Below are 16,501 nucleotides of genomic sequence, written 5' to 3'. Positions count from 1 at the left end.
AGAAAATTATATGATTATAGTAGAAAATGATATATGACTCCTCCATAATCATGTTTGAACTCAGACAGTCATACAGACATCATCACACAGGCATCATCCAAGCCACAAAATACAAAAACCAATCATCCTTTCCTGGCATTTAAAACTGACAGTTGTTTCTTTACAGATTACAGTTTCAGCCTTGTTCTTGTCTGTCCACTTTTAGGTAAGATTTATTGAGATATCAAACTGCAGTAGTTATTCTTCTTGAGATTATGTGAATCAGAGCAAAGTCACACTCATAACTACACATTGCATTCACTTCATTATGGCTAAATGGGTGACCAAAAGGGGATTCATTTGTCCAAGTTCACGTAGTTAATGGGTGGTAGAGCTGGAAATGTGGTTCTAAGGTCTACTAAATATAAATCTCCTGCTTTGGCATTTTTTTATGTTCTTTTATTTTTCGTGACTCCTATTGTACCGTATCTGAGAGGAAGCAGGAGATGGGAGGAAGAGCATGAAAGTATTTGTAGAGGAATGTCTCAGGCAATGTGCTTTGTTTCAAGCAAATAAAATACAACTTTGGGGAGTGGAAGATAAATGGAATTCATTTGGAAATTGAAAGCATAGCTGGAAAAACTATGGAAAAGTTGTAAACATAGGCCTAGAGCTGGTAGGAGGCAAGGACAGCCAGTTTAATGAGAGATCCAAGTGTTGCCACCCTACTTAGCTGATTTCTGGCAACCTTCCTCAGATTCATAGAGTAAGGCAGTGAGGTCTCTGAGGGACACAGAGCAATGGAGGCACAGCCACTCACCTAAAGAGCATTTCAAATTAAGAAAGGTCCACTGATCCTCTAAGAACAATAATAAAATCAGTCCTCATATAACAGTGCTCATAAAATATTAATTCAAGTAAGAAAAAAGAAGCAATTACTCACACAAGAAGCCAACAGAAAAGCTTTATGGAAGCATCTACATTGTCTAAGAAATGTTCTTTTTCCCCACCTTTTTTGTGCCTCAATTCCCAAAATCAAATTGGAAATAATCCATAGATCCTCTAGTGTGGTGTGGAAAAACACATTGGCTTTCCTTAGTTTAGTTAGATGAAAGTCTTTCATTGGCTGAGGGAATAGGTCAGCATCAAACTCTCTATAGTTGTGGAAATCAACTATATTTGACACAGGATATAGAACATTTTTGCTAGCTAGATTAGATACGTTATGGAAAAAGTAAGAAGTTTCTGTTTTGATTCACTAGTATTTTATATATTTTACTTACACTAGTACTCAGATTAGTAAAAGGTGAAATATCAAGTAAACTGTTAATATTTTTACTGACAATAGTAATGTTTTTCAATAGATTCACTGAACTTGGATGAATTAATTTATCTACATCAAGAAAATAAGACAATATAGTTAGTTCATCCTAATCATTGTGATCATAATGTCTTCATTTTAAAATTGTAGCTTTGAGGCTGGGCACCATGGCACACACCTGTAATCACTGACCTCAGGGAGAAAGAGACAGGCAGATCTCTGTGAGTTCAAGGCAAGCTTGGTCAACAAAGTGAGTCCAGGACAGCCAAGGCTACACAGAGAAACTGTCTGGCAAAACCAAAGAGAGAGAGAGAGAGATAGGGGAGAAAGAGAGGGAGCTTTTAGCTTTGATTTCTATGAAAAGTATACTTTGACATCCAGATACTTTGTTTTGAGCCGTTATACGGAGAAACGGAAAACTTTCCTTTTACTTTTGCAAATATTAGAGCCCTTGTCATTAAGTACGTAAGGAGCATCAGGAGTGTGATTAACAGAGGGGGAGTTTATCCTTCTTAAGAAGATCAGTGTCAGAATTTCTTGGGAGAGGGCTTTGATATGTTATGTTCAAGTCTTGGGGGCCCCAAAGATCACCAAGTTTTGATTACAAGCTCAAGCTCGGGCCCACACCATCAGTGATGCAGCAGTTCTAGAGTGTAGAGCCCCAAACTCAGGGGGAGGAAGATTTTTATTTAGGGTTACAGCAAGGTTGGGAAATTCCATCTAGGCAGTTTTATGATTGATTGTCATTAGCAAATATCTGGTGCATGGAGAAATTGTTTGCCCAGAAGGCCAATCAAAACCATAATTGTTTTATTCATCCTATTGTAAACAACACCTGGGTAAGTTCCAGATATTAACTCGTTAGCCATTGCTAGGGGTGATGGTTAAAGCTTACTGGGTTTTCTGCAGGATATTCCTTGGGTAGGGGACTCCATTGTCTTCTTCCTGGAATTGGTGACCTGTGGCCTAGTTCCTGGGACTGGTGACCTTTGGAGTGGGAAAACAGACCTTGTTCTCTCAGATAATATACATGTCCCCGGGAAATTCTGAAATTTCACTAAGATCCCTTTTCCCTAGCTACCCCATGCTTCTTTGGAATGGGGTGGACTGAGGGAGATTCGGATATTCTCCCAAAGAAGTTGAGGATCTCTAGCTAAAAGATTTCTTAAGCCATCTTAATGCTCAGACTAAGTCTCCAAATGTTTACATTTAGCATGCCTGACATGGTGCCCAGATCTTGCCCATTTCTGAAAGAAAGATTTCTGAGAGTGAGATTCTTATCTTATTCATGCTGATGACATGAATGCAAAGCCTTTGCAATTTGAAAAAATAATCAATATTTTTTATAGCTCATGTCTTCTCTATTTTGGCACAATCCTTCTGGTTCTACTACTATAAATAAAATCTCTAGCTGTAATCGAATGTTAAAGAGCTTCAAACAAGAGTTACTTTGTCATTGCTATTTTCTTTACTTCTCATTTTAATTGTTTTTATTTTAAAGAAATTTTATTTTATCTCCTTTTTCTGAAAACTGTACAAACCAAATCTGTTCCAAAGCATCTCTGCGTCTATTGTAACACTGGATTCCAATATCTCATTCTTGTAAGACAAATGAAACTATCCATGTCTCAGAACTAGCAAAAGTAATGATATAAATTACATTATTTCTTATTATTTCAAATCATTTAAAAACACCATGATCAATAATAATTCCACTTGCATGACATCAGTGTTAGATTCTAAAGGTTTGTGGGCATTTTTAAATAAATATTAGCTATAGAACAATATTCAGATCATAGCAAATTGACAGGGAGGCAGTTTTTCAATACGACAATTGTGCTTACATAACCTCTCTCATATGTACCAGAGTGGTACATATTTTACAGCTGATAAGCATGTATTGACAAATCATTATCACTGAGAGTCCACAGTTGATATAAAGTTTTGGTGTTACATAATTTGTAGGTTTTAACAAATGTATAAGGATATCTGTTATATAATATTGAGTGCTTATTAATGGATTATTTTTTTCATTTTTTTAGTGATTGAGCATGGTTATAATTGAGTAAATCTATCTCTTGTTTTAGGTCTAGATTTTATTGATTAAATTTATTCTTTGACAATTTCCTGTATGTATATATTGCCTCCTGTTTATTCTTAGCCATCCTTTCCTGCCTCTGTCTGGCTCTGCCACGCAGTGTTTAAAAAAAACACAATTCATATTTTTAAATTTGTTTATAAGCTATCAAGTTAACTAAAGTTGTGACCATGGGTTTAGAACTATTCATTGATGGGCTTACCATTGTATACATAACTGAAGACAATACTGAAATACTGATGCCCAGCTTCTTCTTCTTCTTCTTCTTCTTCTTCTTCTTCTTCTTCTTCTTCTTGTTATTGTGAGTCCTGGTGATCCAAACTTAGGCCGCTATACTTGTGCAACCTCTTCTATTAGAGATATAATACAAATGTTTTTTTTTAAGTAAGGATATGCTTCATAAAAGTACATAACACCCCTTTAAATAAAAAACTCCCTTGTGTAATAAATAAAATAGAATAGGAGATTTCTTATTCTTGTCATTCTAATATTTCATTATGACTTATTTTCCACATTTTGTACTTATTGGTCTTCTTTTAAGTATTCACCATGGACTTATAATAGAGCCTTTCACATACTTAACTTTCTAGTAAAAATCAAATGTTTCAAACTCACTTGGCTTTTCCTCCATCAAAAAATAAAAGTCAGACATTAAATGTCCTTTTAATGGACAATAGAGTTAGCACCCAGGTATTTGGAACTCATATTAAAGACATACATGTGTATAAACAGAAAGCTGTCAGGTCACTTTAGTCACTAAAGTTTAGTGACAGAGCTGGAAAAAAAATCTGTGGGAATATATGACTTCATATGGTTCTTTCTAGTCTAATGCTAAAACTAATAAATCTTGTCTCAAACTTTGTTTACAATTGAATTTTAATATTTATTTTATAGAAAACAAAACCTAAGCATCTTCTAAGTTCTTCCAACTTTTTTCCAAAGTATAATCGTATATCCTATCACTAGAATTTTCTGTCTATGAAACTACTATTTTACGATTCATTTGGCATGGAATTGGGAGAGGATGAGGGAGTGAGCTACAGCTGGGATACAAAGTGATTAAACTGTAATTAATAAAAAAGTAAATTTTAAAAAGAAAAGGCAAAAAGCAAAACAAAACAGAAAATAAGTTGCTAAGGATGTGGAAAAATTGCAACCCCTATGCACTGCTTATAAAAATGTTGACTGACATAGTAATTATGGGAAGATTTTTTAAAGTTAAAATAGAATTACCATACAATCCCACAAATCAACCTGTGGTTATATACTTTACACAAAGCAATTGAAAGAGTGAAGTAAAACAGATACTTGTACACATGCTCCTATTAATATTATTCACCATAGTTAAAATGTGGAAAGATCATAATAATCCATTGAAAGATAAATAAATAAACAAAACATGGTATACATATCAATGTGATATGAGCTATACTATTCAAATTTTAAAAAGTAGGAAATCCTGATGCATGATACTACAAAGATGGATCTTGAAAACTTTAAGGAAAATGAGTCAGTTATAAACAGAAAAAAATAACGCATGCCCATTCTACAGACTCTGCACCTTCAGTCACCAAGGTCCTAGTAATAGTATTCTGGTGTGCAAGGTCCTTGTGCGAAGGGGACATGGTGTGCTTAACAGAGACATTTCAGTTTAAGAAGCTGAAAAATTCCTGGAGTTGGATGCTAGTGATGATTATCAAAAAAAAGTGAACACAATACCGCTGAGCTTTACATTTTAAAATGCCTAAAATGTATGTTTTATATTATGTAAATTTTACTACAATAAGGTAAAATTAAAGAATTTTGCATCTTGAAATAGTTAGTCCTCAAGTATTAATAAAGATGTGGGCCAGGTGTGACAGCATACGTCTCTAATCCCAGCACTCAGGAAGTAGAGGCAGGAGGATTAGAAATTCAATGTCATCCTCAGCTATATAGTAAGTCAAAGCAATCTCAGCAATATGAAACTATCTCAAATATGTGAATGATAAGGGCAGGATAGAGTTCAATGATATAGTGCTTTCCTAGCTTGTGTGAGGCCCTGAGTTCAGTCCCTAGTAATGACAAATATATAAGTAAATAGCAAGGAAGTCATCTCCACTAAGCATAAGTTTTATGTAAGTCAAGGCCAGCTTATGCTGCAATAACAATTCCTAACTCTAAGTCCTTCATCCAACAAAACTTTTATTCTTACTCATATTGTATATTCAAAATAAGTTAATGCTCTCTTTTCATTGAAATCACTTAACAAACCAAGGTGATAGAAAAGCTGTTTGGATTGTGTATGTAAGTACAAGTGCTAAGCTATTCACTTTTAAAGGATCTCCATGCATTTATTTCAACCAATTTAGCTATCTGTCTATATCTACCATTGGGTCAGTCAGCAATGAAATTGTATGGCATAATAGAAAACAAAGACTTAAAATGTTTTCAATTTTAAGGACATCAGTGCCAGAGCCAGCCAGCAAAGTCGAACAGTACCTGAGTGGGGAAAAAAATACAGTACCTCAGGATTGAAAAAATAAATAAATAAAGCAAGACACAAGGGATCAGCTCGAGAGGGCTGTCAGTAAAAACTGGTTTATTCCACAGCCCTTTTCTCTAGTCAGAGCAAAGCACATCAGTTAAGGAAAGGGGTTCATGGAGTGGTCAAACTTATTTTCTTAGACCACCTCTCTGTGTGCTTTCCAAGATCACACAAAGAAGTTAAAGGAGCTAGGCAAAACATCTTGTTATTTTCAAGGCAAAGGCCAGGGTGAAAACATGTTTTTCACTGAATACTCAATAACAAAGCAGTCTGACAAGCAAGCAGCTCTCCATACATAATTACCTTTTATGTTTTTAATACTTTAGCTATAAACATGTTAAGAAATATTGTATAAAAATTTTAATAAGAGAATATTTAAAGTTCTGTTTTGTATTATCTAGTTACAGAAAATGAGAACAGTTCATGCAGGAAGTTTCCCACAAAATAGTATTTTGATATGATTTCCTTTTCTCTTTCTTTTTTTCTCCCTCCCAATTATTCTCTCTCTTTTTTAGAAGAAGAGGATTAAGAAGTTAAATCAATCACATTTATGAGTCAGGAAAATGACTACATATTGGCCTAAAGTGAAAACCTTGTCAATTACTTTGCATTTGTCAGTATAGACTAGTCTTTTTATCCTGAATATGTTTCCCTGGGTTGGTTAAAATGTGCCACAGTCTGGCTAGAGAGATGGCTCAGTGGTTAAGAGCACTCACTGCTCTTCTGAAGGTTCTGAGTTCAATTCCTAGCACCCACATGGCAGCTCACAACTGTCTGATGCCATTTTCCAGTGTGTAGATGTACATGCAGACAAAGTACTCACATACAGTAAATAAATAAATAAATCTTAAAAAAAAGTTGTGCCACGGTCAATAGACTTATCTTTCCTTCTTCAGTTCCTCTGACTGACCTGAGAGAAATGTAAACTAATGAAAGGACAGAACCTGTAATTGTTAAAGAGGTAAGACAGAGGAGCAATCTGTCTTCATACCAGACAGAAAGGAAAGTTTGGTATAAAAAGCACAGCAGTCTACAGCCATAGCCAGTGGAATTAATAGACTACATGGACCACCACATTGAGATGGTTCCCCAGACTCAGTTCTTTCCTCTTTTTTCATACAGGAAAGATTTAGACACACCAAATAGCTCACTCCTGGAACATGAAAGAGGGATTAATGACTTGCTGGTCTAAATCATATTCTGGAGAACAAAGAAACTTCTCCACAAAATAATCCTACGAAAGGACAAAAGTGAAGGCTAAGGATTAGCTCTTCCATCTGCTTCCTTCCCTCCCCCTGAGGATTATTTTTTTGCCAATAACTTAATTTGACAGGACTATGATGTGGTCTTAGGATAACTTATACCCATTGGTTTGAAATCATAAAAGTATTATACAAAGCAGCCAACATCCATTCATTCAACCCATATCCAGTAAGTAGGCACCAACTCTTGAAAATGGTAGGTGCAATCCTCCTTCTATTGCGAAACTACTGTTCTCTGTCTTATTCTCCCTGCTCCCACATTATGTTACAGACTGCATTTCTATGACTTGAAAATAATAGATGCAGCTTTCATTAAAGACATACATTAAAGAATACGCATGTGTACTCTTCCCTTTTCTAAAATCCCCCTTAACTCTGGTGACTGTAAAGACATTTGCTAAACAAAGGCAGAAACTCTAAACAACAAAGAAAAAGAGGAGATAATAGAACAGAATTTCAGCAGCTGGTGAACAGATGGATATGATAATTGATTTAGCAGGCTCAAGAAAGTGGGAACCTAAATCAGCAATGGAAAAAGCTAAGGGAAAACCAGTATTATGGAAACTCCAAAAGCACAAAAATTGATTGGCCTAGGTACTGCAGCAAAAATGTGCAAATGTGAGGCTAATGACAGAAGGGTTAGTGGAATGTTTATTTAAGATACAGTTAAAACCCCAGATTCTTTGAGCAAGTATGGATCTAATGTTCACCAAAGCCAGAACAAAAACAGGTGCTTATTCTTAAGGACAAGCAAAAAGCCTCCAAACTGGTAGATATAGAACAATACTTCTCAACACAGAGCTATCTTTTCTTGCAAGAGACACTTAACAATGTCTGGAGATATTTGTGGTTGTTAGATCTGGAGGAATGGATGCTACAGCTAGTGAGTAAAAGCCAAAAAATGCTGTTAACCACACTACAGTATTTTCCATAACCACCCATATTAAAGGGTCATTCTTTAAAAAATGTCATCATTGCCCAAATTGGGAAACTCCAGGTAAGGAAAAGGAACCCTCATTAAAAAGAATAGATTTGATAAACATGTCTTTTCTAAATACTGAGACACCAACATGGCAACTTGGGACATCTTCATACACAGAGCTTCCAGAGTGCTGGATCTCATTGTGCTGATGGTTGATAGGAATGTTAATGTCTTCTCAGAGAAACTGTGACAGCTAAAGAAAAGGATGTCTAAAAAGCCCAACCCTAGAAGCTTTCCAATAAAACATATCTCTCTTGAAAGACACCTAGAGTGAACAACTTCACCATGATCTTGGAAGACCAAAGAATTAATAATTAGTTTTTTGGCAGGTATTGATTTAAAGTTTAAAGCACAAGCCTCAACAAAGGTCAGCCAAGTGGAGACATGTCCAGCCACCTGGGGAGAGGTACTAGCCAACATTCTTTTCCTGCCCACTAGAGATACAGTTGCTAGGAAACGGGCCCAGATGGCCAGGCCAGAACCGTTTATGGACTTGATATCTAGAGTAAACCAATTATTTCAAAAGTCAGTTTCCCTTACCTAACCATGTAACCAAGGCATGTAACCCACTGCTTGTGGTTTTTCTCTTTAAAAACCTTGTTCACCTAGACGGCCCTGCTGCATTCCTTTCCTGCTTTCACAGGAATTTTGTGACCTGTGATCGAGCTTGTACCAATAAACCCTTGTGTGTTTTCCAAAGGTGTCGATTCCTGATGATCTCTGGGGGTCTCATGAGCTGGGCCTAACAAGCTCAGAGCTTCCTGCCAGTCTCAGATTCCCACTCTTACATAGCAGCCAAAGGTGCCAAATGTTTGAGGGAGGGAGCATGTAATATCAAAGACAAAGTACAGGAAAAATAATTGTAAGAAAACAAGATGGCACACAGAGAAGAAAAGTTCACATGTTAATACATTTAGAGAAATAACAGAACAAAGATTTAAAAGAATGAAAAAGGAAGACATTCAGAATTTAAAAATGAAAAAAATGAAGCAATAGAAATGACTTAAATTATTAGATGGAAACTCGAGAAAAATCTGACACAAAATAGCTTTGCAAAAGAACCTTTAGGAAAATAAGAAGAAAGTTAAAGAAGCACAGAATTTAAATCAGGGAAGCCCAGAGAACAACAACAACAACAAAAAGGATGGAAGAGAAAATTAGAAATTGTTAAATAAGTATTCCAACAAAATTTCCAAGAAGTAAAATGTGTCATTAATTTTTTTTTCAATATAAAACACTTACCCAGCTGGGTAGCCTGGCAGCTGGGTAGCGATGGTGCATACCTTCAATTCCAGCATTAGAGGGTGAGAGTGGAGTAGGCAGAGGCAAGCATATCTCTGTGAGTTTGAGACCAGCCTGGTTTACAGAGTGAGTTCCAACATAGCCAGGGCTACACAGAGAAACTCTGTCACCAAATACCAAAAACCAAACAAGTAAAAATCTCCCAAACACTTACCTACTTTACAATGAATAGAGTTTTTGACAACAGATGAAAATCAAGCTAACTCATTATAAAGTATTCACTGAGGGGAGGGAGGGGAACAATAGTATTCAAAGGACCAGCAACAAGAATACTATTAGACTTCTGAATAACAATACCAGAGTTGAAACAAAAAGAAGCCACCCCTTCACCTTTTGGGAGGAAATTACCTCCAACATGGGATTACATAAAACAACAAACCTATCAACAGGGGCCATGTGATGTCTTGAAACATCTCCATCTGGTGCACTCATTTTCAGAAATCCCCTAAGTGATACACTCTAGTAAGCAAGGAGTAAAGCAGACACAAGGAGGCAGCTCAGGAAACAGGAGACCTGAAGTGAGCTGTAGAAGAAAACTCAACCCCATTGAGGAAAGGAGACATTAGATTGGAGAATAGATAAAGAAGGCAGAAGCTCTGGACATTTCCCAAAGAGTTGTGAAATAGAGTTACTGATGTGTTAGAAGATAATCAACAAAGATAGTGTTGTTGGAGAATGCATTAAATGCATGCATAGAAAACTTATTTATCAGATAAATAAAAGAGCTGTTTGATCTCTGGAGATCAGTGACTACAGCTTTTTACAGTTTTACTATCTCTGTGGCATAAAATCAGAATCATTATCTGACCAATTACAGGATGAAACACTGCCAAGGAGGATAGTCTCAAAACTTAAGTATACATGCAGTGGAGGTAAGACATGGAAATAAATAGCCAAACATGTAAAGAATACCAAAGAGGGAGAGATCTTTATCCTTGGTGAATAGAATTGAAACATCAGAAAGGGTGAGGAAGATGTTCTCAAGTTGAAAAGTGTTTTGATGGCAACAAGAAAACAAGCACAGAACACTCAGTTTATCCATAAACAGATGTCCTTTTCCCTCAACATGTAGATGCTTGCTCATTACACGATTATAATCAACAACTTTAATGGTCACCTAAAATTCAGAAGGACTTTGTGGGCTTGGGGTTGCAGAGTCTTCTCTTCTCTTCTCTTCTCTTCTCTTCTCTTCTCTTCTCTTCTCTTCTCTTCTCTTCTCTTCTCTTCTCTTCTCTTCTCTTCTCTTCTCTTCTCTTCTCTTCTCTTCTCTTCTCTTTCTTTCCCTTTCCTTTCTTTTTTTTTTCAAGACAGGTCTTGCTATGCTATGCAGCTCTTGCTGGATCTCACTATGTAGACCAGGCTGGCCTTGAATGCACAGAGATTCTCCTGCCTCTGCTTCCTAAATACAAGAATTGAAGCTGTGCAACACCACATCAGGTGAGTTGCTGGTTTTTCAAACCAAAATAATAAATGGCTGGGTGTGTGGTTGAGTGATCAATTATTTACAAGGCCTTGGGTTCAATATCAAGAAAGAAGGGAAGATCACCCATGGATTCAACCCTAGACAAAGGTTTATGGGCAACTGTAAGGTGCTGAAAGCAGGAGAAATAGTATTTCTTGGGGAAGATTCAACCATTTGGTTATACAATACCAAGAGATCAGTCCTGAGATCATATACATACAGATAACATTTTAAAGACTGGGAAGGTTGTATTTTTGTATTTAGGAGAGAGAGAGAGAGAGAGAGAGAGAGAGAGAGAGAGAGAGAGAGAGAGAGTAATAACAGAATAAAGGGTCATGTGACTGATGTAATTATATTTTAATTTCAAAGAATTTTTTAAATGAAAAGAAGAAATCAATTCTGTAAAAGAATCTAAAATCTTCCCAGCCTCAACGTTGACCTCTGAACATCATTACTGAAGACAGCTTACACTGTACCTAGGTCATTCTATACATAAAAGGTTTGAATACAGTTGGCTGTTGATGACAGGCTTGGCACAAGTGCTAAGCTCATTTCAATTACTTACATGATTCTTTTTGGTAAATTATATTGCATGAAATCTTATTTAGCAGAATTACAGATATTTTCATATCATACAGATGGTAAAATTCTACATAAGAATATTTGCCAAAATTTTTAAAGCTTGTAAATTTCCTCTTAACGGTTGCCATTGAAATGACAGCAGAAAATAGTAACAAAAGCGAAAAAACAAAGAGGACCTGGGGTAAGATGATCAATCCTCACTTAGAAAGACAAATGGGATGGGCATTGGATGTAGGAGAAAACAAGTAACAGGACAGGAGCCTACCAAAGAGGGCCTCTGAAAGACTCTACCTAGCAGTATATCAAAGCAGATACTGAGAATCATACCCTAACCTTGGGCAAAGTGCAGGGAATCATTTGAAAGAAGGGGGAGTTAATATGACCTGGAGAGGACAGTGGCAGGCTCTTGGACATCCCCACCCCCCAAGGAAGGAGCAGCCCTGCTAGGCCACAGAGGAGGACTTTGCAGCCAGTCCTGAAGATACCTGATAAAACAGGGTCAGATGGAGAGGGAGGAGGACCTCCCTTATCAGTGGACTTAGAGAGGTGCAGGGAGGAGATGAGGGAGGGAGGATGGGATTGGGAGGGAAATGTGGGAGTGGGATACAGCTGGGATACAAAGTTAATAAAATGTAACTAAAAAATGAATAAAAAATATTAACAATTTAAAAATAAATATATAATTAATTAATTGAAAAAAAAAACCTGCCTCCTGCATTTATTGTGTCAAAATGGGAATGTGCTTGACTTTGCATTGTAGCAGAAACACAGACATTGGAATTAATCTCTATCAGCACAGAAAAACATGAAATAAGTAAAAAGGGAAATATAGGGAAAAAAACAACTGAAACCATGTGACATAGCATCCCAGGTGCTTCTGCAGGCATGTGGATTTATTTTTAAAAACAAAGCTAGACTCATTTAATGTATTCTGCATAAGGATCTGTTTTTCTCTTTGTAGAGTGAATGACCCCTCCCCCCTACACACACACACACACACACACACACACACACACACACACACACATCGACCCCCTTTCTGGAGTTTTGACACAGAAAATATACAAAAAGCGGAACTGACTTAAGTGATTGAAGTTCTAAAATTTTGTCTTTATGTGACTGTTGCAGCATCATTGCTGGATCTGGTATACTATAAAATGTGGCAAGATGGCATGAAATCAAGCAACCTTAGTGATATCTCTTGTTTACAAAAGTGAAAGAATTGGAAGAACTAATTTAAAAGGTAAGTGTTGAGAAAGCCTAGATTTGTAGTCAAGGCCTTAACACTTTGGTTTTCCCATTACTGGTCAAGTCACCCTCTGCCTGTTCCTTAATTAGCTAACAGTGTTCTGTGCATACAGGGACTAGAATTAATGACGTCAAAAGTCTACTGTATGAAAATATCATTGCTTAGAACTCTGCCTGGCCTAGGCCTAAAATTAAAAATTGAAGATGCTACTAGACTCTTTGTGAATAATTTAAGTACTTTGAAACTGACCCTATGCCTTCATACATGAGGGGAGCAAAGTAGGGTAGTTTTATTTATTTATTTTTTGAAACCCTAAGACATGCAGTTCAGAGTTACTGGTCTCTTACTGCAATGAAGATTTAGATTCAGACTCATGAAGTCTACATCTGCATAAAACAACCAGTTGGTGTTCGTACTACTGGTCCATGGAGGACATGTAAGACAGACTGAAACCCATATAACTAAAAATATTTGTTATGAGACACATGACATAACTTCTTGGCCAACATAGACTAGAGCATTGAGAACTCAGTTATACAATCACAGGACTCTGTTAAGCATCTAATGCTTTGGGGGTTCCAAATACCTTCCCCACAGCATTATTTAAATGGACACAACTTCTATTTAATCCAGGTCCACGTATGACTCTAAGTGACTACGTGTGAAAAAAGTTTTAGAAGATTCTGAAGAATGTACCCAACTTTGAACAAAGTATTGTGTTAACAAAAGTGATTTAGAAAGCAGGATCAGGAACAAGATGGGATGACTCATACACATAATCTCATAACTTGAGAGGCTGAGGCAGGAGGATTACTACAAGTTTGAGGCAAGCCTGAACTACATAGTAAGTTATCCTGGCCTATGTGGCATGGGAACAGGAAGAGTGAGCTAGTAATCCAAAATATGAATATAGAGGAAAGCCAAATATTTATAAGCAACTGTTTTTGAATGGCAAGTTAGAAGTGAACCTTTTCAGTGGAACATGATGAGTAGTCTCTGAACTGAACACTATGTCATTATTATTTACAGTAGACATACTTTTCCCACCAATTGGAATATTTTGCATTCTCTAACCCTTTATGGGGTGAATTTCTGAAACAGTGAAGGTGTCAAACACAGATTCCATTGACCATAGAGATTCAGATTTGATGTAAGTTGGGTAAATAGGACATCCTCCTTTTTGTTTGTTTTGTTTTTAATGATATGAGAGGGTGCATGTATGTGGACTATGTAGTATATACCAAATATGAGGTATATGGATGATATGGCATATAGTACATCATTTTATGAACAAGGTGATCCTTTCTAGTCTCTAAACACTATGGTGTCAATAGGTCAATGCTGGGAAGATGTCCACATCTTTGGGTTAGATACCACCATGAACTTTCCCTCTGTATTTTCCTGCTGAAAACCAGAGGTACTCTGGACAGCATTACCATGCAAACCTCCTGGCCATTCTCTTTTATGAATTCATATTTTCAGATGTTCTACCCTACCCTTTATTTTTTAGTGTCTAAAAGTGCTACAAATGTGCTTGTAATCCTGTTTCATAGTAGTTGGAAATAAGAGACAGAACTCCAGTGGCTTGCCCTAAGTCAGACATCAAAGCAGATACTCAATTAGAATGTAGGTCTCTGGGGTGTTTTGTTAAGTTCTTCCCTTTATTAAATGTTACACATAATAAATTTCCAAGGCAGCACCATTTCTGGAATGTACGGTATACATTACTCATCACCCTGTAGACTTAGCTTTGCCATAGATGCATTAAGACTCATTTTTGTGTTTGCTTTTCTGTTGGTTGGTTTTAAAAGAAAAGAAATATATTAATCTTTTCACTCATGGAAGACAGAGAATCTCATTCCCTCTAATCAATCTTTGAGTGTGCCTGCTCTTTTTCTACCCTTCACCTCATAGAGATGATTCTTTTCCATAGAGTCTGTTAGCCCACTATAACCAGCAGGGTAAACTGTCCAAATATAGCAACCACAAATCTAAACAAGTAAACAATTTATTTTCTCCTCAGAGCCTTTATAATTCTGTGGGGTAGTTCAATTAATAGTGAAAATACATTCGGATCATTTAATTTTTTACTGTTTAACAAGTAGTATGCTAGTGTACTTGATATAAATTTATTTGTATCCTAAAATCACAAATCCAAGAGATGAGTACTGTTACCATACACACTTTATAAAGAAATCACTAAACTTTGGGAATGACAAGTAGTTACCCAGCATGTGTCAAACCCAGACAACCTCACAGCCAAGCTGTGGTCCTAAGCTAAATCTATATCATGGTTCTCTGGTCACCATCAAATGTGTGATGATTACTTTCCAGAACTGTCCCAATTAATCTGTGCAGCACAATAAACTACACTGACAAGAACTATCTTTAAATCATTTGTTTATACCGCGATGGCTCTGTGAGTAAGCTAGGCTCTTCTATTGGGTCTTGCTTAGGGCCCTAGGCAATCCTCATTAAATGGTATGCAGTGAAATCATCTGAAGACTTTACGCTTTCGCTTTCATTGGATGTTGTGCCCAGCATGGTGAGCACTGTTGGCATTGACCAGGTATTCTTTTCCAGGTGGCTGGCTTGTGCATCTTTATATCAAGGTGAATATTTTTCTCCTCCAACCTGAGATACATAGATGACATATAACCTGAGATATCTATGAACATGACTCAACACAGCATTGTAAACTTAAATATTAGGAGGTATTTTGTAATTTATTTTTATACTTCTGTAGTCTAGATCTTTTGTGTCAAATGACACAAAATGAGAGAGCTGTAATGTCATATTACAAAATTGCTTGAGCAAGAATTCCAAAATAATCTAGCAAGACCTCACACATCCTAGCCTTAGAAATTCTACAGCATCCATTCCACCTTATTAAGTAGAATTTTCCTCTTTTGACTATAGTCTACCTTTCTTGGAAGGAAATGCTGTTTCCCAAAAACCTTTTTTTTTTTAATTGGGAAAATACAATTCAACCCTGAAAATAGCGATGAGTTAAGTTTTAAAATATAGTTATATACTAAAAACCAGTGGTTTTTTTCTTACTCTCTGTTCTGATACAGTCATTCAACACTTCTAATACCATATGCATAAGGGTTCTTCCACACACCTCATATGATTATCCAGAAGATTCTGAAAGAATGATGCTTTGCAAGTAAACATTTCAAACAGCAATAGAAATAAAAGAATCAGGGAATTTTGGTTTCTTGAGATCTACCCCTCAAAGGTAGATGAAAGTTTCTTAACCAAAGCTCAATCCTTTGGTGACAATCAGAATTATATTCAGTTTTTCTGCTTCAGTCATTTTGTGGTTCTGAAGATAGTATCAGACCTTTATCTGCTTCCACCTTTGTTTTCCCTTTGCTTCATAAATCCAGCTTTCTATAGAGGAATTCAGAAGGTAAATCTGAGAACAAAGAGTCTTTTAGACCAAATCCTTGTCTCTGAAAACACCTGTGCCTAAAAGAATACATGCTTTAATCCATCACTGCACCATGGATCACTATGTTGGAGGCAATCTTTTGTCTCTAATGTCAAGGAGAGGATTCATTCAGTCTGGGACAGGCATGTGTTGAATAAAATGCATCTGTACAATATGCTATCCTTTTTATGAAAGTGGCACTTGCAGAAAGAAGGATTTTGTGTATATGCTTGTTTGTCTGTTTCAATACAATTCAAAAGCAAATTGGCTTAGTTGAAAAATACCAATTAGCCCCACAGTA

Source organism: Meriones unguiculatus, chromosome X (assembly GCF_030254825.1).
Source record: "Meriones unguiculatus strain TT.TT164.6M chromosome X, Bangor_MerUng_6.1, whole genome shotgun sequence".
NCBI lineage: Eukaryota > Metazoa > Chordata > Mammalia > Rodentia > Muridae > Meriones > Meriones unguiculatus.
Note: the sequence above shows the minus strand (reverse complement) of the source record.